Genomic DNA, 24,446 nt, shown 5'->3' on the forward strand with positions numbered 1-24,446 from the left:
TTTTCATGGAATCATAGAATAGTTTGGGTTGGAAGGGACATTTAAAGGTCATTTAGTTCAGCCCCCCTGCAATGACCATCTTCAACTAGATCAGGTTGCTCAGAGCCCCAGGGATGGGGCATGCACCACCTCTCTGGGCAACATTTTCCAGTATTTCACCACCCTCATTGTAAAAAATATCTTCCTTAATTCTAGTCTGAATCTACCCTCTTTTAGTTTAAAACTGTTACCCCTTGTCCTATTGCTACAGGCCCTGGTAAAATGTCCCTCTCCAGCTTTCTTGTAGGCTCCCTTTAGGTACTGGAAGGCTGCTGTAGGGTCTCCCCGGAGCCTTCTCTTCTCCAGGCTGAACAAGCCCAACTCTCTCAGCCTTTCCTTATAGGAGAGGTGCTCCCTCCCTCTGTCCAATGCTGGACATGGTTGCCTCTTCCCTGGACTCACGCTCCACACTCATGTCTTGCTGTTGCAAGGCACAGTGTTGAAAGTGTCTTTGTAGCCTGCAGCGCAGGTGTGGCTGAGGTAATTACTGTATTATCCCCCAAACTCCTTAAAACAATGCTAATATATTTTAGGCCAGCCTCTCATTAGTTGAAAATGCATAGAAGACAGATCCATTTTAATTTTCATCAAATTATTTGAAGTTTTCAAAGACTTGGCAGGCCACCTTGCACGGCAGGTAATGGAGGTGGAAAGTGGTGGTCTGGTGATTGAATGGTTCTGTTGGAAACCAAGGAGATCTGAGTGTGATTTGTTCTGCCATAGAAGCCTGCGTAAGCTTGCCCAAGAACCTTCATAGTTTGAGTCTTACCTCACTTTGTATGAGTACCAACAAGGTTATTTTCTTCTTCTCTTTTTTAAAAGGTCTTAAATTGTTATGTTCTAATGCAACAACCCCAATGCAATAACAGCTTCACTTTTGAGGACCATGTCCACACTGTAGTTGGGAAGAGCATAATGCAAGAGGCGGAAAATAGGCAGAAATGCCAGGAATTACGAGCAATCCTTCCACAGACTGTGCTGTAAGAAGTCCTCATCACCTGGAGCTGCTACCCCAAGATACATTTGGAAGTGGTGTGCAGCGATCCTATGCTGCCTCTCACCGAACAGCTTCCAGCTGCTTCCAGCATTTGCACCAAAGGCAAACGAGCCGCATCCCCTCCGCTTTCTGCTGAGGAAGCCCGAACCACCTGTACGAACGGGATGTTTTTATGAAAGCGAAGAAAGGGCTTGTAAAAGAAAAAACGCTGTGACAGAGGCATCAAAGTGACAGCTGAAGACCTTCTCCTTGAAGGAAGCAGGTGGCAAAAGCGGTCTAATGAAATCTCCATGCTTGATGCCACCTGAGGAAATGCCACTGATATCTGCTCTGGTTTCGGAGGCAGGGATCATTACCTTGCAGCATCACTGTCACTCTACCACAGACTGGCCTCTGCTGAGACTTAAAAGGACTGTGGTTTTGTTTTTTCGTTTTTTTTTTTTTTTTTAATTATTATTCTGGGATTTAAAGACTGCTTTTTAGGTCTTAGTCACTTTCCCAGACATAAGGGATATTAAGTAATTATAACGTAAAGCTCTGGGCAAAATATCTAGGTCAGCTCCTGATAAGCACCTGACAATAGGCTTGTTCCCTAATGGGTGGTGTTTGGAGCAGGTTTTCAGTAGCTTTTGTGAATTTCAAATAGGATTCTGGGAAAATTCAGTACCAAGGCTGATTTTTTGTGCTGACAGTTTATGAGGGGAGGAGATTGTTTTGTGGGTGAATAGCCCAGATCCAAATGATGGCTTCCATTGGTGGCCCAAAGAGACTAAGCTAACCAACCCCAATATTTAGAGATCCAGAATGGAAAAGAGAGAGAAAAAAAATGCCCTTTTCCTAGTTGGCATCCTCTGTGCTAGCCCAGGCAGTAGTCACAGTAGATGAGAGGGCAGGGCGAAAAACCAAGTTATCTCCTGAAATGACAAGAGCAAAGAGGAAAGTAGATATTTCAGAAAAAGGAAGTGTTGGACTGGCTCAGAGTCAGTGATTGCCACCAGCAGGATCAGGAACATCTAAAATCAAACCAGCGGAAGAAAAGGTGTGCACTGAAGCCTGGAGCCATTGCTCTAAGTGAAGAGTTGAGTGTAGCCACGAGAGGACAGGCAGGCAAGAGACAGGCTCAGAGGAGATGAGCAGCAACTGGAAAAGCAAGAGAAGGTCATATTCAAAGACCTTGAGGAAGTCCTGCCAGCTTTTTGACCGCATGTTTTCTGCAGAGATTGGCAAAAATGATGAATTCCTGCTGTTCCTTATGTCAGAACTAGCAGTCATGTTGCAGAGTGAGTTGAGAAAGCGCAATTAAGACATCTTTTTTTTTTTTTTCTCTCTCAAAACCTCAAGTTTCTGTGAACTCAGGAGGTCATGCTTTTGTCCATAGCTTTAAGATGGTTTTTCAAAGAAGAGGATAAAAATTACAGAAATGTTGCCTAGAAGTCACCTTCCCTGAAGTTTTTCCATGTGACATTTGCTGGATGTAAAATTCTTGCTCTGGGTTTGATTTAGAGATCAGATTTAATATCACAATGCTGATGTCTTTCTTAAACGTCTGCCAGGTTTTATTAAGGTAGATTTTATTATTTACAATGGGGCATTACAGGTATGTGTCAGGGAGGTGTTAATTTGTGAGAAGACTGTGTACATGCCTCTCTTCTTCCATCAGCATCTGCTGGTACTGGAGGGCTGGTGCTATCATTCTGTTATTCTGCCATTCAGCAATATTACTCCTCAGGCCAGTAATCCTTTTTGCCTTGAGCAGCCCAGCCTCTGTTTAAGCAGCAGACCATGGAGAAAGGTGAACTCTCCAAAAGTTAAAAAAAAAGCAGTCAGGGCTAACTAACGTCTCACAGGAATTTGCTGGATTCAAGTGCAAAGAAATACAACGTAGGCTTTGTGAAAGAAAAAGAAAGGCAGAAGAAAGGTTACCAAGGTTTATCTGGGAAGGATTCATCACATAATGATTTCTTACACAATGGTGCAGCTGGAAGATAAAACACATTTACCTGAGGGCACTACCTGGGAAAGCCTCATGGAGGCTGAGCAAAGACCTGTAGGGATGCAGGCAACATCTGGGACTTATGCCAGGGAGAGAATGATGTAGGATGATGTAGGAGACAGTCAGATATAGTCACCCAGCACCATTCTGAGACCAGTTCATGCCACACTGCCTGGCGCATGCTTTCAGTTTCACTGTAGAAGTATGTGACTGTGGTGGGCTATAACACAATTCTTAAATTATTTTTCAGACTCAGGACTGAATGTAAAACCACATCAAATATGCTAATAGATCCTAAGACCAAAGAGGTCGTCAAAGGACTTAGAGGAGACCTGAAGTCAAACATCATGTAGTGTGGAGTAGCCAGCGCGCCCTGCAAAAAGCTGGCCCTGCATGATAAGGACATGAGCACAGGCCACTGCCAGACTTCAGGGTCATCAACCATCCCTGGTGTGGATGAAGTTAAACTGTAGATGAGGACCCAGCCAAAGCCAACAATATTCTGCAGCTGTCTGTAAATGACTACCCATAGCGCTATCCCATTTTGGCATATAGATATGTCTCTTGGTCCCTACGCGTATAGACAGAGCTTGCTGAAAAGTTTTGATCAAGCAATTTTTCTTACATAACAAAGCACTTTTGTTGAAATACTGCAATTCTGAACTGTAAAAATGGATCAAAACCCAAATACTATTTATTTTCATAAAGGCTGTGTCATTTCGCTAAATGATTTAAACCTAGAGAGGGTAGATATAGATAAGGTATAAGGAAGAAATTCTTTACTGTGAGGCTGGTGAGGCACTGGAACAGATTGCCTAGAAAAGTTATGGATGCCCCATCCCTGGCAGTGTTCAAGGCCAGGTTGGATGGGGCTTTGAGCAACCTGGTCTAGTGGAAGGTGTCCCTGCCCATGGCAGAGGGCTTGAAACTAGCTGATCTTTAGGTCCCTTCCAACCCAAACCATTCTATGGTTCTATGATTCTGTGATTCTCTGATTCTATTTTAATCATTCTAATTTTGTCTCAAAATTATGTTTAACATAATTTCTTTTTTTGGATTAGCTGCAATATTCTACTTCACAAACTAAAAATGTTTGATGGTTGAATCAGTTTTGATGGGCAATTTACACTATGCGGTAAATTCTGAAATTTTCTTTGACAAATGAAAACTGCTTTCTGAGAGGCTGAAATTTCCCAGAGGACAGAAATTCTATTTCCCAGCCACCTCTAGAGGAAAACTCATGTGAAAATGACAACTTTCCCTGCACTGTAATAAAACATTGTCTCAACAGAGTGCTATTTATGACCAAGCCTACAAACTACGATTCTTTTGGGAAGCATAAATAGCATCAAACAAAAAAAAGTCTCTTTTTTCCATAAAAGTGGACAACTTACTTCCAACTGATTTTTTTTATTAGTATTTCTTTTTTTAAAGAAAATCCCTTCTCTGCTGTGAATTTAATTATAATTTCTCTATGTTTGGTTTAACTGTGTGAGCTGATATAAGTGTATAACACAAAAATGGCCATGCTTAGGGCAGAACAAAGGTTCATGTAGCCTGGTATCTTTTCTCTGATGTGGGCTAGTAGTAGCAACTTCAGAAGACAGGATAAGGACAGAAGATCTCAGGGTATTTAACCTTCCTGCAATTGGTGACTTGCACCACAGTTAGACTAAGAGAAAGTGGAAAGAAAGAGCAGCAAGAAATTCAGTATCTCCTTCCTTTCCCCAAGCTCCAGTTGCTTTATTTCACTTTCTTCCCTCTTTCAGGGTGAAACAGTTAGCAGAGAACATTTCTTACCTTTATTGGTACAATCCCACCATTTAAAGCTCCAATTCAGAAAGTGCCTAAGCACCTCCTGAAGTCCCAGTTGCATGCTCAAAGTGGAGCTTCTGCTCAGAGAAGTTGCTGTAATTGATGCGCATAACAGAGGGAGTGTTCATTACAAGGTCTGAACTACGTACAAAGTCAAGAAGGGGTAATAGTAAGAAAATAAATGCAGAGACAATGTTTGTAAAAGAGCAAATGAGGAATAAACTGCCCATGAATAAATTTAGACTGGCAATTAGAAGAACGTTCCTAAACATTAAGACGCTCATGTTCCAGAAACAGATTTTTGGTAGGAACAATGGGGCAAAAAGAAGCCAAAATGGGGCTTCATGGAGCTTGATAAAAGTCTGCAAAGAGTCAGGTGATACAGGCTTGCAATAACAGAACTAGATTCTGTTACCCCAAGGGTCTCAGGAAATTGCCAGAAACTTCACACAGAAACATCTCTTGAAGCAAATCAAGGTGGTACAATATGGTACCTCGATACTGAATGTGCATCAGCTGAACTACATTTCAGTGAAGCTGTAAGCTGTAACAATCCACATAAGCCAGTTTACAACAGTTGAAGATTCAATTCTATAACTTGGGAGTTTACAGACCCAGTAACAACTACATTGAAGAAGAAAAATATGGAACATATTTCCTTGAAGCTTTACTGATCTGCAGTGTTGTCTTAGTTCAGTAGCCAGTACAAATGGCAGCTCACTGACAGGCAAAAAAGAAACCGAAGGTGGCTTAGTACAGAAAAGAAATTAACTTTCTCAGCTCAATGTGCGAAACCTTTGAATCCCATAATTTACCTACCCAAGCTGGTTGCCTCTGCAGACAATGATTTTTTTACCAGTGGCTTCTTTTCCCAAGCATGGGACAGTAGGGGAGAAATAAGTGTCATTTGCCTTCATTTGTCGTATGCCTTAAAGATCTGAACATGGATTTTCAAAGCATAAAGATAAAATACTGGGGTTGGAGGTATGCCTAATGACCTGTCAGAAATCAGCCCACTTCTGTTTTCTCATGCACGGGAAATAATGTAAGGATGGTTGACTTATTTCCATTAATAGTAGAGTTTGCATAGCTACACAAGAATGGGCATATTGACTAAATCAGTTCAGCTCGTTCTTTTGTCTCTGACAGCATCAGAAGAGCACAATCTCATATGCTGTTTCCTCTGAGGGAATAGTCATTCATGTCTCATGGACTTTCTGGATTGAGTATGATTTCTGTTATGTATTTACTACTTCAAAATTGATTTTTCTTTCATACATATATTCTGTCTCCCCTTAAGCTCATACATCTTTTGCAACGACACCCTATATCGAGCCATTCCTTGAATGAACAATGCACGTTTGTAAAAAGGGCAGTGCGTGGTTAACGTAACACAGTACACAAATTCCAACCTCAGTCTTTGCCCTGAGTTTCTCAGTGTGAATCTCCCAACTATTTTTTTTCCAGCCATTCACCATTAGAGAGTCCAGAAAGATTCACTACTGTTATCTTCAAAGTGTTACATGTGAAATTCACATTTCTGGAGTCCAGATGTCTTAATGGCACTGTTTTACATTCTGTATTTCTTCACAAACCATGCAGTGCAACTACTGGTGATAGGAAGCACAGAGAGACTTTAGGAGCATCTGATCACACTGCCATCAAAGTGACTTGAGATCCATTATAAAATGTACCATGGAGGGTCATGCCTCAAGTCACTTAATGAGCCTGAGGAAAAATCCCGCTGAAGGCCGGTTCTTTGTCCTCATCGCTGCAGCCTTTTTCTCTCCCATGAAAAATCCTTTTGTTCAGGATTAGAAATAAATCCCAGGGTTGGGTGGAATAAAGCTATCAGGATCACAAAATGAACACAACCTATGCTTAAAATCAAAATCATAGCATGTTTCCCCAGAATGGGATTATTTTACAGGCAAACACAGTACTAGATAAAACCTAGAATTCCCTGTAGCCTCCCTAGCTTAGTTTATGTATAATTCCTCTGCTGATTAGTAGAGTTAATAAAAAATAAAAATGTCTCCCTTTAAAGCAGGAAGAGTCTCACATACTTACATATACCTATCTCCAGGATAAAGATTTAATTACCTTGAGAAAAAGCTGGAAGAAAGATGAAACTCAGGCACCTGTTACAGCTGGGAAGACGGTAAGGAGGGCCAGCATGCAATAATTAAATCTTTATCACCCAGAAAGGAGTCTGCAGCCTGCAGTGTCTTCCTGGTGAATATCACCATGTTTATTTTTAAACCTATTCCCTGCCAGCATGTCCCAAAGTAATTTCATATACACAGCTGGCTGGGAAGAGGCGGGCTGGAGCTTGAAAAAGCAAGCTCTAAAAGGAGAAAGAAAGGGGCTAGCTAAAAAGTTAGCTGAAAAAGGGCTGGGATGGAAGCCATCCAAGCCCAGCAATAGGTGACCTACATTTTCAGACCTGTTTGAAAAAGCCAGATTTTTCCAGATCTTGGTGTCCCTCTTTCCTGAAGGTGCTGTATTTTTTTACTCTTCTCTTTTCAGTTCTTCTGGAAATCATGCGGTTTTAGATGAGGTGACAAAATATGGATTTAGGGACCAATTTTTCCCAGAGGAGGAGCAACATGGCCACAGCTGAGCGAGTTTTGCAAATACTGAAAGAACTGGTCAGAGATCTTTTGCCATATGTGCGAGCGATCACAGTGACTGCACTGTATGGCCCCGTTATGCTCAGTGCTGCCTTTCCCAAAATACCAATGTGAACCTGATCAGTCTACAGGGTTTTCATCTGTTGGTGACCCTGGACCACAGCCAGTCCCACAGTTTCTTTTTGATGTGGGCACTGGGCTTCTTTTGTACAGAAAACCAAACTGTGGAAAAGTTAATTCTTCTGTTAATGTGTATAAGGACAAGTGAACGTGCATCACATTTCTTTAGCCATTCGTTTGTGCATACGAGTCCATCTCTATTCTCAGAAGACATATGAAGTTATGTTTGTGTGTATATACATTGATTTGTGAAAGTACGTGTTTGTTTAAAAACTCTGCTGGGGAAGTCACAGTCAACCAGTTGCATTAACTAGCCCAATGCCTTAGGGCAAAGGGAGACATTGTTCCCTCCTGCCTGTATTTAGGTCTTCTTATGCAACCAAGATGAACCAAGGAGGGATGTGGGCTATATACAACTTTGAGCCTGGCCCTATTTCGCATGACAGGTTGCACCAGAAACCTCCAGAAATCCCTCACAACCCAAGCTATTTGATTCTCCGGCTGATTTTTGATCAATGAAATTTGTATTAATGACAAGGAGGACCTTCATGAGACTGCATGGGCTGGAGGAACTGCCAGATAACTCTGGGCTTCCTTGGACAACAGCCACGTTCATGGCCTGAGCATCTAAATCTCAGCCAACTAATTACCCCCAAATTTGTTTTCTTCTGACACATCCCCAATCTTTTCCCCTTCAGCAGATCTCTCCTTCCTTCAATGATGCCTTCTACAGAGAGTGAGAGGAAGGTCCTAAGGCTGTATTTAGATTCAAGCTGCAAATGGCACCATGAATGTCTAATAAACCTCTACAGTGAGCTCTTTTTCCTCACTCCAGCTTGGTCTGGTCTTTTAGCTCACCCCCCACTCCACAAGATGCCTGTGTTGTTTTTTGGTGGGATTTGGATATGCATTTATTTATTTTCCTAACAGAGTGGTAAAATACATTATTTAAAAATGTGCTTAAAAAAGGATGGGCAACTTTCAAACTGAAGGGGTTAGCTGCAATCCTGATTATATATGCCAAGAGCTGAATATGTTTTTAAGTATAGCTATGGTGTTTCATTCTTTACCTTTCTCTGTGTGTGTGTGTATGCATGTTCTGCAGGGATTAGTCATGGATTCGCAAAATGGATTTTCTCAAAAAAGATTCTTTCTGCATCTTATTCTTTTGATACAACTTCAACATCTTTTTCAGTACAAATTTTTCTCCTCCTCCTCTCTGTACATTTGTATGTGTGCACTTGTGGGTGTGTATAAATATGTACATATATTGTGGTTGGCTGGAAGTAGGAAAATCCATTTTCTTTAACAGTCATATCTCTAAGAAGCAGACTCACAGAAAAGCTTTTAAATACTAAATTAAAAGACTTGAACTGCTTGGCTTTTCTGGTCAGCTTCTCCTTAATTCTTTTCTCTCTCCTTCTTGCTCTCATTCTCATTCTTACCCCTGCGCTGAGTTTCCTGTTTAATTAGGGGGAAAGAAAATAGTGACATCAAGTCAAGGACATAATCTTTCCAAACTGGCAAAGTTGGAGTTTAATCCTCCTGGCATAGTCCCATCCAAAAAAAGGAAAATTCCCTCTTAAGATATGAAGCTAAGAGTTAGGTCCTGATGTAGCACCTGCTGAAGACTGTGAAAATCTTTCTTTCTATTTATATATGTTGCTTTTGATGTCGAATCCCTTTGCCCGTGAGTACATCAGTCCCCTGTTGAAACCTCTGGGAGCTGCGGATTGACATAGCCAGAGGCGTTCTGCCGAGATGTCTGCAGGACCTCGGCATCAGAGGGCACAAACTTTGTTGCTGACTCACTAGACCATTTCCCTTAAGTAGACTCATAAAAATGCTCTGTGATTCAGCCACCTGGAGAGGGCAGGACTGGACTCCTGTGTAGTTTTCTGTCTTCAGGGTGGGAAACAGCTTCCACCATTTACTCATGCTGTGCTACAGCAGGCTCTTTTTTCATTTTAACACCCCATGTTTTGATTCACATTCAAATTTTCTCCATTCTGGGTACAACTGATCTCACCCAACATCAGCTATGAGGAATCCAGCATCTTGCATAATTTATCTGTAGTAACGTCAAGGATTGGACAGTTTGCTCATATTCTTAGACACCCATCTTAAGAAGGGATGGTTTACCTGTGAGACTCTTGCTCTCCATTGATGGCAGAGTGGATCTTAAAACCTACTTTAGATTAGATGTAGGTCTTTTAATTTTCTGCAATTAGACAAGATGCTCCCACTCCATGAGAGAATAAATTATGCGGATGAGGATCATAACCTCCACCTTGAATTCCATGGAAACAATCTGAAAAGACAGTGGGAGATGTCTTCTCATCATGCTCAGTGTGAAGAGGACTCAGATCTTGTCATAGGAATCTGCGATAGCATCATGATGCACCCTGTGTTTATAGGAAAACATTTTTTCTCTGAAGTCTCTATTGCCATTTTGCATTTCTGAATCATTCATTATAATGTCTTATCAGAAAGAAAATTAGTGATATAATCTGTCAAATCTATTTACCTCTAACTTTCTTACTACAAACTGTGGCAACCGTAAGGTGCTCATATACAGCAAATGACAAAGGACTGCAGTTGCTCTTCTGTGAACTATAGAGCAATATCCTGTATACTTCCTATCAAGTGTATATAGCATATTGAGGGCTTCACCCAGGTGCATACTGTGAGCAGGCAGCTTGCAGAGTGTGTATTGGACTGAGGTACACAGTGTGAAAGTCTGAATGACAGTGATTCTATAGAAAACATTTACTTGCCCTAAAATGCAACTATTTCCTCTCTGAAATGTGGTAGCTGAGATCACGGAGCAATCGTTTCCAAGCAGAGGAGCATGGAACAATGTCTCCAGAAGAAATTACAGCATGAGGAAAGGGTTTCTTTGAGGCAGGATGGAATGTAATTACCCAACTTGGACTTTTGCCAGGACACTGACGTTTAAAACACTTTCAGCTCTTGTGGAAAGTGCCACAGGATCTTTTAATGACTGCAAAGGAATGGGCTTTGGAATTTTTTTTTTTTTTTTTTTTTTTTTAGTATCTCATCCAAAAGGCGGAATAATAAAATGAGAAATAAAAAACTATCAAAGAAAAAGCTAATCTTTGCAAAGTGATGGAATATGTAAATCCCACTTTGAAATGGTAATTTATTAACTTCTTTTTAAGATAAAAATGCAATTAGTTCATTCTTTCATTTCCCCCATCCCAAAAAATGCACATATATTGTTATCACGTCTTTTGCTCCTGTGTCACATCTGCATCATTTAATTTTGTTGCAGTGAAACTTGTGGGTTTTATAAAAGGGATGGGTGGGGTTTTTTTCCTGTCTTGTTTCACTCCTGACTGTAAATAAAAGAAAATATCACTAAATTCAGAAATGATTGCTGTCAAAAATCTGCACTTTGTTGAATTTTATAAAGGCTATGGGCTATTTTTATATTGGATGCAGTGTCAGTAAAGAGTAATCAGACAGTGAAAGGGACTTTTTATCATTCCCAGTTTATTCACAAAAATACTCTCTTGAGCTCTGAAGGAAAAAAAAGAAAATATTATGTGCAATAGAAGAGTAAGCATGCCTTATTTTCCACTGGATCATTTCTGGTAAGGGAATGAATGTAGCAGCATCTATATCTATGCATCTCTATACATAGCACACTGATTATTTCTAGCTAGTCAATCCAGCATAACTTTTCTGAATGTATTGTATTTTTATCACCTTCTTTTTATATTTCATCAAGATTATATAAAGTTGGGTTTAACTGTCTAGTCATCTATAGATGGGTAATTATCTGTAAATGTTAAATAAAAGGTATAAATCAATAAATGTTAAACAAATAAATGTTAAATGAATCAATTATTGCAATAGTGGCAGACTTTATTTGCTAACAGTAAAATCTGGAGATTCCTGTGTCTACTAATTTACTAATTTGGATGTTCACAGAGGGTGCAGTAGGTGTCAGTTCAGACTGTTTTCTACCTATGGGAACTTGAATTCACATCTGGCTCTGAAGAGAGTCTTGTCCTCACAAAGCTGTTGAATAGTCTATGCTACTGGTCTCATAGCCTTTCCTGGCAGAGCTGCTTCACATTGTTTAGGATATTTAAATAGGTACCAAGTCTAAAAGAAAACGAGTGAGAGGGAGTCACTTGTAAAGATTTAATACATTTCTTTGGCAGTTGTCCTGGTTTTGACTGGGATAGAGTTAATTTTCTTCCTAGTAGCCGGTACAGTGCTGTGTTTTGGATCTAGTATGATAGCAATGTTGATAACACACTGATGTTTTAGTTGCTGCTAACTAGCGCTTATCCTAAGTCAAGGATTTTTCGGTTTCCCATGCTCTGCTAGCAAGGAGGTGCACAAGAACCTGGGAAGGAGCATGGCCAGGACAGCTGACTCAAGTTAGCTGAAGGGATATTCCATACCACAGGATGTCATGCTCAGTATATATGTATATGTCTTGCTCAGTATATGATGGTTGGGCATCAGTCAACAGGTGGTGAGCAACTGCATTGTGCATCACTTGTCATTCTTGGGTTTTATTTGTCTCATTTTCTTCTCTTTTTATCATTTCTTCTTCTATATTATATTTAAATTATTAAACTATTCTTAACTCACGAGTTTTACTTTATTTTTCTGAATCTCTTCCCCATCCCACTGGATGGGGGAGTGAGTGAGCAGCTGTGTGGTGCTTAGTTGCTGGTTGGGGTTAAACCATAATAGCAGTGAAGACACAGGGAGTGGGATTCGCCTCCCCTGTTTTTATGTGTCTATAAAGTAAATGTCTCCATCTGCATTAAGTTGTTCAGGTTCCCATTATAATGAATAGAAATCTAGTCCATAGACTTGAGGGACAGCAGTTCATCTCACGCTAAAGTAGCCTCCTGCATTTAGAGAAAAGAGACACATCTCTTCCATTCTCTATGTCTCATTTTGATCTCCTACTCCTCTCTGATGCTTTTAATCTGAAACACAATGCAAAGAGATATTTATATATGTGGTGATTGAAACGAAGAAAAATTCAAACTGGAGATGTTTCTCTGAGCTTGGGTGCTACGCTATTACTGAATTCAGCAGAGAAGGCAGCTTAAAGAGACTGCTTCTCACACAACTCTGAGGTGAGATACCAGATTTGGCGAGAAGTAGCCCACAAAGCCCATTGAGATCCGAGTTCAGCGTATGCTTGTTTACGCTACCAGTTCTGGCAGCAAGTTGTTGGCTCTGGGAGCATCGGGGTTGGCTGGTTAGCAGCAGCCTCCTGTCCAGAGTTCACAAGGATCTGTTGACTTTCAACTGGGAGTCCTGGCAGCACCCAGTTACCACCAGTCAGTTTGAGCAGTCAGAAGGAAACAACAACGCACAGAGGTATAAGCTAAAAGATTTCTTCCCCCCTCTTCTTCCCCCCTTTCTTCCCCCTCTGGATGTCTTGTGTCATTTCACGAACCAAAGAAAGCCCTGGATGGATGGTGTAAGACACACAGCACCTCTCAGAAACACTCTAGGTTCAAGTCTACAGAGACTCTATTTCCTCAGTTTTCCTCCATAAAATGTTCAGTGGAAAACTTGTGCCTTCCAATTCATCCTGCTGCTGGAAATTCATGATCCTTCTAATCTTACACATGATAATTGCCATTTTACTGGCAGGATTTCTAACTTCCAGCATGTTCTAAACATCCTGTCTTCTTTTGGTGGTGTGACTAAGGCAGCAGAAGAGGAGTCGGGAGACGGCATGTGTAACGACGAGCCCGTAAATTAGGAGTGAACCGGCTCCATTTCTAAGGGCTGTGTTGGTATTTTAGTAATTGCCTGAGGAGATGGAAGCCTACTTCTGGAGCAAGGATACAAATCATTGATTATCCTGCCAGGGCTGGTGGTGATGGAAGCTCAGGATTTGTGCTCCCCACCCTCATGCATAGCATTGCTGGTAACCATGGTGTCCGAATGCGTGCGAACGGAGCCTGGCTTCTTACATAATGCTTGCAGCACAGCAGCACCACCAGACTTACCAATTAAAGACTCGTCTTGGCGAGCAGGGATTAAATACTTTTCATTAGCAAATTTAGAGATTCTAAAGCCCTATTATAGAGATCTGCCACCCGCATTGTGAGCTAAACAGCTGTACAATGGGCGATTATAAAGCAAGAAGATGAAGTGACGTTTTGGCTAGGAACGTTATTGTCTCTATACTCTCAGCCCTACAATCCCATGGAAACAATTATGTTTAATAAGAAGTATTGTTATTTCCTTCTGAGCGGGTGGGCTATTTGCTCCATCTCCCCATAAAGGTTAAAAATAACAATGTGTGACTCTTTGTGCTTTCTTAAGATAACTTCACATTTCCATCACATTGAAAAAAAATATCCCATAGAATATTCATAATATTGTGCTATATAAAGCTCAAGACACAGGAGAGAGCAGAATTATTATTATATATTTTCATTATTTAACAATTATCACTGTGAGAGTTTCTAGAACAAAAGTTTGTGGAAAAAATTTTAAATAAAATAAACAGTTCCTTTCTTTCAAAGTTTGGCTCTGTAGAGCTTTAATTCCAATCAGCTATAAAAAAACCTGATGACAGAAAGGGCTTTCAGCATGATAATAGCATAGCAACATACTGGGTATACTTGCAAGTCCATTTGCTTTGAGATGTTTTGATCACTTAATATTCTACATGGAAAGAGGAGTGTTTTATGAAGGCAACACCTAGTATATGAAACATCTATGAAAGAAAGTCATCTCACTCCTCAGAAATTCTCCATTTGCCTGGCAGAATTTACAGTCACCGGGTGCTCCTGAAGCGTTTTGCAAGATTCGCAGTCAGCCACCAGCCCTTGTGCACACCATCTCAGCTTGTTGTTGCAACTACTATAACATCTATTTTCAAACAAATGTTGAGTGTTACAGGTCACCTGCTAGGATGATGTCCAGAACCCAGGTTGTCATATAGTGAAGCTATAAGTGGACTACTGCTATACTAGGAAATAAAACAGTGTCAGGAAATGTTGCTGGGCGCTGGAATTTGCTGATAAACATTTTTACAATGATCCCTGTTGTGCTTTTAGCCTGGGCACTGTCCTTACAATTCCTGAACACTGGTTGATAGCTGCTGGCATAGCCCGCAAACCAATCCCAATAGGCAGTCTGGACGCGGCAACTTTGCTTTACAGACTAAAAGAGTTTAATTGTATAAACACAGGTCATTGCTGGCCTCAGTGCTGGAAAATGCTCTCAGGGTTCCTTAATTTACTTGCTGAGATGTTTCCTCATCAGAAAAAAATGTGGTTACTAATTTAGATGCATGCAATACACAGTTTTAGCTACAGCCCTTGGCACTAGGGTATGCAAAGTCGTTACAGCTGGAACTGGCACAAAACAGAGACACAAAACACTCCCCCAGTGACCAGGAGGGGCTGTAAAGTGCCTGCTCTGTGGCAAAAGTCAATCTCCAGCGATGTATGTTCGAAAATGCTCTTCCTTCAGGGGCTGCTGTTCTGCAGCTGCCTGCTGGGAGGTAAAAGCCAAGTGGGGGGGTGTACGTATTTACAGCACTCGGATTTACTGCTGGGACACCAAGTGGTGCAAACTGGAGCCAAGCATTCAAATCAAGAATGACAGAGCCTTTTTCAGTCTGTGTTGCCTCCAGGGATGAGATGGCCAGCGACGCAGTGCAGACACCGGTTGGAGCCTGCACTCACCCTCGTAGCCCTTAGGTGTTACCCAAGAGAAATGAGCCTCTCAGCCACGCTAATTAACTTGGGCTTAGCAATGGTAACATGGAGGGAACCCAGAAAAGAGCTGACTTGTGTTTGACTGGCCTGCAGTGAAGTCAAAATAGATGCTCAGTTCCCAAGAAGTGGAATCCTAAATTTGCCTAAAGCAGGACATTTACAGAAAAGCTTATGCATTTCATTTTAGATGCGACACAGAATGTTCAATAGGTAGGGAGAGATCTCATCAGTTCATCCTATTACCCAAAAGACCAGGTTTTAAAGGGCACTTTCGTTCTTAACCTCCTTTCTTTTCCACTTCTACAGCGAAATACCTGGCCAGAAGACTCATGATGTTCTTTGTTTTAAAAAAAGGGAATACAACTAATCATTAAAAAGAATAAATTAATCATTAAAAATCAGTCCAGATATGTAGCATACCAAAGATGTCATTTACGTTCCATCCTTCACAAGGCATCAAAGGTGGGATGTCTTGATCTCTGGAAATATCTTTTTCACTCTGTTGCTTATTTTAGTTTAAGGGTAACATGTCACCTGTTTTTAGGACAAAATCTAAGCTCCCTTTATAGTTATAAGAGATTTAGACACAGTCAGTGTGCTTTTGTATTTGATTAAAACATGCAGAACTACTTGGGGAAATCAGGAATCTCTCCCTAGTCTCTACTGAGATAGGGAATAGTCTCCAGCCGGCTGTAGGACAGTCCTAAGATGGTTTGTGGATGTTGATGCCTATGCTGTAGACATCAGATGTGGTCATGTGAGAAATAGGTGAGGTCCTAACAGTCTGCTTAGATGGCCATAGCTTGCTGAGATGAATTTTACAGAGGCTGAAATACCATTTAATTCAGCATCAACTTGACTTTGCATAATGTGAGAATATAAGACATCAGGATGGCCATATGAGGTGCAATACTCAGCCTATCCCTGACTGTGGCTGGTAATGGATACTTAGGGAAAAATGCATAGGAAGCAAGGCATATTTTGAGTATAATATTCCTCCCCTGGTATAAAGCCTTCCAGCTCCTGCATGCAAATGGCTTGGAGATTTGTTGAGATAGTGATTTCCTTCAGACCGTGGTGTTTAATAGAGTCTAATGAGCTTGCCCTTCACCATGCTTGCTCTTTTGTATCCAGACATGGATGTAAACTGATTATTGTCATCCAAAGATTCACAGTAACATATGTTGCATCTTCATTCAGGGGGTAATAACACTGAATTCTGGTACAGCAACAAGTAGGTTTAAGGAGTTCATGTGAATGAGGGAAACTGGGGTGGATTTGAGGCAATATGAGGGTTCATGGCTAAGAAGGATTAGTGGGATTTTGGACAGATAAAGATTTTGGATTTTCTCTCTCCCCATCTTTCTTTCTGCTCCCCAGAAATGACCTTCCTCCAAAATCTCACTTCCGTGTTTGACATCTCTTCCACTGCCACTGGGCCCTCTCATCAGCTGTTCAGTTATTGATGAAAAATAAAAATAAGTTCATTTGTTGTGTCATTTTACGTGGACAGTGGGATGTGTTGGTCTTTCGTTGAGCTGACTACTGAAATCAGAATTGTATGGCCTTAAGTGCCAGTTTTATTGACTGTGTAAGGGATTGGAGACAGATGTATGGTTACACATACAAGAGTGTTTGTTCTTGCTGTCAGCTTAAGTTAGGTGTCTAGGAGTAAAGTGTGCCTAATGCCTTCATTCTATTTGCTTCTTACCTTGTGCAGCAGTGTTAAAGAAAACGGTCAATACTTCAGCAAATAGTGGAGGTTTGCAGTATGTGTAATGTATCCCATTGCAAGAACAAATGGGTTACATCCTTCACGTTGAGAGTTTAAACAGTAGATTACCCTTTGCACTTGGGTGTATTTTAGTTCAAAATTATTATTTGAATTTTGCTAACACTAAAAGCATGGTCAGGGACTAGGCTGCTATTTTGTTGGGTGCTACACAGACAAAGAAGGAGAAAAAAATAGTCTCTGCCACAAAGATTATCTCCAACTACATTTTCGATATTGGAAATCATGTTCTCAGTTATTTCCATCCAATTAGAGGACACAAGTGATGCCATGTAGACTGCGATGCTAATCAAAATAAATCTCTGATTTTATCCCAGGTGGTCACATGACTATAAGAGATGGCACTATCAGCAAAACTCTACAGACAGTTGCACCACTGCAGCACGTGGAGCATGAAAATGCTCTGAATTATTTATAACAACTGGGTCAGCTTCTCAGCAGGAGAAAACTGGCAGAGCTAATTAACTGATATACCCCAACTGATGTTCCTCTCCATATTTAAGGAATAACTCCAAATAACAGAAAACCAAGGAAATCATAAGCTACCTTGCTTGCTGCAGACTATTAGCTCTGTTTCACTACCAAGCCTGCAGAAGGAGTGCATGGCAGGCTATAAAGACCAAGTTGTCTGGGTGGTTTGTAACCAATATGTACATGTGCAGTTCTGTGCTGGAGGAAAATGGGATGCATTACATTTGCCCTCCTTACCTCACTACAGAATAAACCTCAAGTGCTGAAATAAAGGCCATATTTTATAGCAAGTATATCGCTAGGGTCATTAGCTTTCCCATTCGGCTTCATCAGATGGCTACACAGCAGGATGCATTCCAAATTTATTTGATAGCTTGTCAATAAGCAGCTGCCTTTTAATAGCTTTTAACTTCATGGACTTGAAAAACAAAATGCCTCACACTCACATTAAACCAAGTGGTCCATCACAGGGTTCTCAGTTTTTTCTGGCATAGAGGGCAGAGCAGAAAGAACCCTCTGACTCCAGCTTTCACTAAGTTTTCTGAACACTCATCACCAGGGAACAGAGACACTTGCTGGACTGATTATTATTCTTATAGTGAGGAGAAGAGTGGCGAGTCCTGCTAGCTATAGCTAGGCTAGTTTAAGCCAGCTGACAACAAAGCACCATGAGGCTGCTGGCTCACTCCTGCCCCAGCCATGGTGGGATGCGGAGAAAATATAATGAAAAGCTGGCAGATCGAGACAAGGACAGGGAGGGATCACTCCCCACTTATAGTCACGAGCAAAAGACAGGCTCAACTTGGGGAAGAAACAAAATCAATTGAATTCACTACCAATCAAATCAAAACAAGGATAATGGGAAGTAAAATCAAATCTTAGAACACCTTCATCCCAGCCCTCCCTCCTTCCTGGCTCAACTCCACTCTTGATTTTCTCCACCTTCTCCCCCTGGTGGCAGGGAATGGGGGTTGGGGTCGGTTCCTCACACGATGTCTCTGCCGCTCCTTCCTCCTCAGGGGGAGGACTCCGCACGGATCCTCTGCTCCGCCACAGGGTCCCTCCCAGAGGAGACAGTCCTTCATGAACTTTTCCAACATGAGTCCTTCCCACGGGCTGCAGTTCCTCACAAACTTCTCTGGCGTGGGTCCTTTCCATAGGCTGCAGTCCTTCAGTCCCAGCCTGCTCCAGTGCAGGCTTCCCCATGGAGTGGCAGCCATCTTGGGGGATTGCAGGGGCATTCCCTCCTCTCCACCTTCCTCACTGACCTCGGGATCCGCAGAGGGGTTCCTCTCACATCCCACTCCCCTCACTCACTGCAGGTTCCCCTCTTAAATCTGTTCTTCCACAGGTGTTACCACCGTCACTGATGGGCTCAGCCTGGGCCAGGGGTGGGTCTGACTTGGAGCCTGGGAAGCTTCTAGCAGCTTCTCACAGGAGCCACCCCTCCAGCCCCCTCCCCTGCTACCAAAACCCCCACCACACAACCCCCAAACATTTACATTGTACATAATTTTTATATATGTATTTCTTATTTTATATATATATACAGTTTATATATATAATTTTATGTACAGTTATTTGCATCTGTCGTTTGTTATAGGCACTCTTACCCAAGCTAAAGCACATTCATTGAAACCATCTACCTATTGAGGGGGCAAAGTGCCACTGATAAGCGCTGTAGCAGTTGTTTTTCTGTAGATCAAGCCACTGTAGAACAAGACCACAGCTGAATCAGCAGCAAAGCACCCTCTGGCTGAGGTTGTGCCTGAGCTGCAGGTGTTCCTCAGGAATTTCAGCACTCCTCAGAAAGGCTCTGTGCTGTGCTATGAGCAGCATAGCTGCACGAGCCTAGAGATAAACATGTATAAGACTTTTCTCCATTGCTGGTTTGCTCTCCCCAAGGAGCTTCATGCTGCTCTGGCCACATTGCGAGCAAGGCTCACATGGGAACTGGGCTGCTTTTTTTGGGGTGGGGCAAGGCATGGTATGGGGAAGTTTTATGTCAGAGTTTGTACCAGCCTCACACATGCTGTGGAGAAGAAGCAATGTTTAATCGTGTCATGGGCTCACATCTCACCTCAAAACTGTGAAAGTTCAGCAGCATCTTATCATTCAGTGTTGCTTGGTCCTGCTCTGGTAGGTGGAAATTTAGACATATGCTACTGACTTTATGCTGCAAAGCTGGGCTCTTTGGCACGTGAAAGAGCAGGGAAGTCATCTCACAACTACAGACTGTAAGTCTTGAGGACTAAACTCCTTTTCTGCCCAGATGTGTTGGGCCAGGCAACCTCCGTCCCACTAATGCAGTTCCCCCCATCTGTGAACTAAGTACAAAACCACTAACTCCTTCAAAAGCTGATTTGCAATCAGCTGAAAGGTAATCAGCTGAAAAGCGATACGTGAGGACAAAACTGTTATTTTTTAAATGCAGATCATATCCCCATCCTCTTCCACTCATATCCAAGGAATCAGTTACTTATTTGCCCCACACCTGCAACCCCAAAGACACTACTACATAGCCCAGTGGCATGGGGCTGAACAAGACCTTGGCAGCTACAGAAGTGAAGAAATAAGCAACATGAGAGTGTAGCTCAGGATACATATGAAAACAGAAGGGGGAAATTACCAAGACCCTGTAAAATGGTGTATGATTATTCTTTTTGTTCCTCCTAAATCATCACCTAAGATTATACAGCATCTGTTTTTCTTCCAAGCTGCCCCTCACCCCAATTTCATTCTACTTATTTTTTTCTTACTATACTGTGAATTATTATCACCCCTTTAACCTGACACTGAATAGTCTTTATCTGAAAGTATAAACTTACTCTTATCTATAGATTTATTTGTTGCTGTATTTTATACCTTCCAAAACAGCAGCAAATAATACTCAATTAAGCTTCAAAACAAACTCTGCTGTCTCCCTCCCATGCCTCCCCCCTTTGCTCCCTTCTCTTTTTCCATTCCTTGTGACCCACCCAGAGGCTGTGAGAGACTGAAAGAGTTAATGTCTCAAACACTGTGGTGGGGCAAGTTGTGCTTAAAGATGAATTCTGCATAACAAGGAACCCTGCCCAGCAAGGAACCACAGGTGAAAAACAGCTGATCGGCACAGACCAGCACAGGACGGGGAGGCCGTGCTGGAGGGTGCACAGCTCCCTGTTCTGATAAACCGTTCTGATGTGCTGAACAGGGCAACTCATCATGTATGGCCAAAGATCACATCTGCAATGAGGGAGAAATTACTCCCCAAACGACCCCCAAGCCCACCGACCCGTTTCCCAAAGGTTCTGAAAGCAAAAAACTGCGTATGACACCTTATTAGCCTAGTGAGTTTGAGTGCCCACCAGGAGGAGGGACAAGGAGATGACAAAAGGGCACAAATTGAAGCCCCATGTGTGCGCCCACTGGAACTGGACCCCTTGGCTGACTGAACCAACACTGGACCCAGGACTGGCGAAATCTTTTTTTCTTTTCCTCTTGCTCTCTCTGTCTCGCTCTCTCTTTATCTCTCCTTTTCCACAATCCCTACACCTCATCCCTTTAAGACATAAAACCATTGGCAAAGTCTGGGACTAGGAGTGGATCCAGCTGCCCCTGGGCCCTTCTCTGAGAAGGAGTCCAGAAAGCAAGGGGGTCTGCTCTGAACCTCCTGACCCAACAGGAGGGATCTCCTTATTCCCTGAATTGATGTATACGGTTACCACGGGTTACACGGTTTACTGAGGTAGTTCCACACCAATTCCTGTTGTGAGAAACCCCACCGTCTGCTGCTATGCCTCCCAAGTTCAGTTTGCTTCTGTCGTGAATAAAATGTTTAACTGATTGTTTGGTGTCGTTTCACTCTAATTTAGCCTGAGGGAATTCCAGACTCAACACGACTCCCTGGTCTGTCCAGCCCAGGTTGTGACAGAGGCAAGTAGTATTCTCATCTGCTGTAACTAGGGTTAATTTAACTTTTAATTCTGGTGGGCTCTGACAAAATAGGAAGTATATCAAGTAAGTAGGCACAGACCAAAGTGCAACCATTGGAATTCATAACTAATTTACACCATGTCCTCCCTTTTTGGGACGGTGAAACCCATGCAGGTACCAGATGCCCACTGTGAAATGGGGCTTGAATCTCTCTTTGCTTGGAAGCAAGTTCATGATTGCTTCAGCTGAACTGGTTGGAGAAAATTTGGAAACACACTCATTAAATTTCCATGTGGAAGTGGGTGCTGACCATGTTTTTTTCCTCTACTGTACGTTGTAACACAGCACAGGGAGGCATCATTGAGCTGCAGAGTTCTTACAAGGCCCTGCCAAAAGGAAAAGGATCATGTCAATATTTATTAGACTTTCCAGCAGCTTGTTAAGTCAGTAGGAGAGCTGAATCCCAAACAAACTCCAATTAGGTTTAGTTTCAAAAGGAAGGCTTCTTCCTGAACTATCCAACAGGGAAATGCCACTGGCACTGATATGGGCTTCTTTCTTAAGGAACTTTTTAATCCTTTATTATCTGTCATTATTCCATCAGCCAAGGTTTTGACGATGCTAGTATAGGGAGTGTTGCTACCCAGAGTTTTGTTGCACAGACACATATAAAGTGTTTGTTAAAAAAAAAACCAAACTAAATTTGGGGGATCTCAGCATGAGATAATGCTCATGTTGGAAATCTCTTCTCCCCAAGAGGATGGTCAGTTGCTGCATAGATGGAGGCAGGTGTCTTGGTTGCAAAGGTCCTTGCAGCAACATCTTCAGCTGGATTGAATGAGACTTGAAGTAACCAAAATGCCTGTTTGTGGGCAACTTAAGTACAATCCAGAGAAGGCTAACAAGATTTCCTTTTCTGGTCTTGTAAGGTGCAAAGCAGCTATCCTGGAACTGTATTATTGCTGCATGAAGCTTGCATGGTGAAGTGGAGCAGATCTTGAAGGAAGAAACTAGTATGAGACCTCTGCTTTCTTGGAGCACTTTTGGAGCTTTGATGGCAAATGTAAGACATACTAAGCTCCTCTTCTCAGTTTGCAGCTGAGGTGGGACAGGGATCAGAACCCAAATGCATTTTCTTTGGAGACCACTGAGAATTAATTGCATAGGAAATAGCTGGGGAGAAGAGAAGAGAGAGCAGCAAGACCCTGCTCCTCGAAGAGTTACCCCGCAGGGAGAGCTTTAGGGGTGAAAAGCTGCCACTTTGCTAAAGCGGTTGGCAGAAGCAACACTCTTCCTTTGTGTGTTAGCAAGACAACCTGGGCATCCCCTGGGGAAAATAATAATAATAAAAAATTGATTCAGATTAGCAGCCGTTTCTTCTAGTCCTGTCTGTCTTATCACTGAATCCTTATTATGTGCATGTCAATAGTCAAAAATATTCCAATGAGAATTTCATGCCTCACTGCCTAAAAAAATCATATTTTCATCAAAACTGCCTAGATTACCATGCCAAAACCTATTCTGTTCCCTTGAAGGTTTAGTCCTAAGTCACTTTTGAAAGTAAAATTTAGCCATTTCAGCCACATGGTCCTTGCATTGCAGACTGAAGATATAATGAATAGCCCTCATGTTTACACAATGGGCACTTCAGACTCTTACGCTAAATACAAACCAGGTATCTATATTCAAATTTCTCTTTCTTGGCCTTTCATTTACATTACTATATCAAAACCACTACTACAGTAAAGAGTAAAGCCTATATTTCTTTTGGAAATGTCCCCATTTTGTGATTTGACAGTTTTACTTTACTCCAGGAGCAAGTATTTAAAACCAGATTGAAAACCATTTATTTGAAGTGTGCTTGTTGAGATTGGTTTATTCTGTTCCTTTTCTGGGAGCACAAATAGAGAATCTAATCCACCTGGGAAAAAGATTTCTATTGATAGCTTCATTTAGCAGTCCTTTTGCAAAAATCTACTTCTTTTACAAGTCAGGTTATGTTCTTTCATGAAGTCTTCAGTTCAAATGCTAAAAATTTTAGATGTGTAAATAAACAAATCAGGAATCTTCATCTCCCCATGCCCTGCATATTTTCCTTTTCCACCTCTGACCTTTTCTTGCTTACAAATGTGATTACTGAAAGAGCCTTATTAAAGTGCATTATTTTCCTCACAATGGTAAGGTTATTTCTTAAGAGGAAATTTCCACATAATGTCATGTTCAGAGCAAAGAAGTTACCTTCCTTCCTTCCCCCTTGACAGTGATTTGTGAGGAGGGACAAATAGGGAAAAGTAATATGATATAAGTCTTTGCGGAACAAAAAAAAAGGGCTATGATCCTGGCACCAATCAAGTTAATCTGAATTCAATTTAACAGTTCTAGCTATTGCCGGTGGGAAGCATCAGGTTGAATTTTATCTGCTTGAAAGAATGAAAATCCAAGTTACCTGCTCTCTATGGTTATTTTAGCCTAAGTTAAGATTTTTTTCCCTCCTGATAGCATTCATGACCTAAGAAAATTCATCTCTGGTATGGCAAAACAGAAAAGAGCAAATAACAGAGCTTTGCCAGCTCCTCTCCGGGGCCTAATCATTTTTCCTACAATCATCTTCTACTTTTGGTATATTTATTTCTTTCCCAGGATTTTTGTCCCACCTTTCACTGCTGGTTTCCCTGAAATATTGAAGAGCCTGGTAACCTGTCTCATCCTCAGTCTGAATCCCCTGCACCCTCAAGGGCTTGAGATGGACTGACTCCAACCCTCAGAGCACTGACAAAACGTGACATGAGTCATTTGAAAGCTGGCTAAGGTCTAGGACTAGATGAGTCAATATATTCTTACAGGATGGACTCAAAGTACCAAGACAGACCCCTGATGTAAAACCTGGGACAGAATAAGAGCATACCAGCTAATGAGGAATGCAGAT

The sequence above is a fragment of the Accipiter gentilis genome, chromosome 2 (assembly GCF_929443795.1).
Source record: "Accipiter gentilis chromosome 2, bAccGen1.1, whole genome shotgun sequence".
NCBI classification, from domain to species: Eukaryota; Metazoa; Chordata; class Aves; order Accipitriformes; family Accipitridae; genus Astur; species Astur gentilis.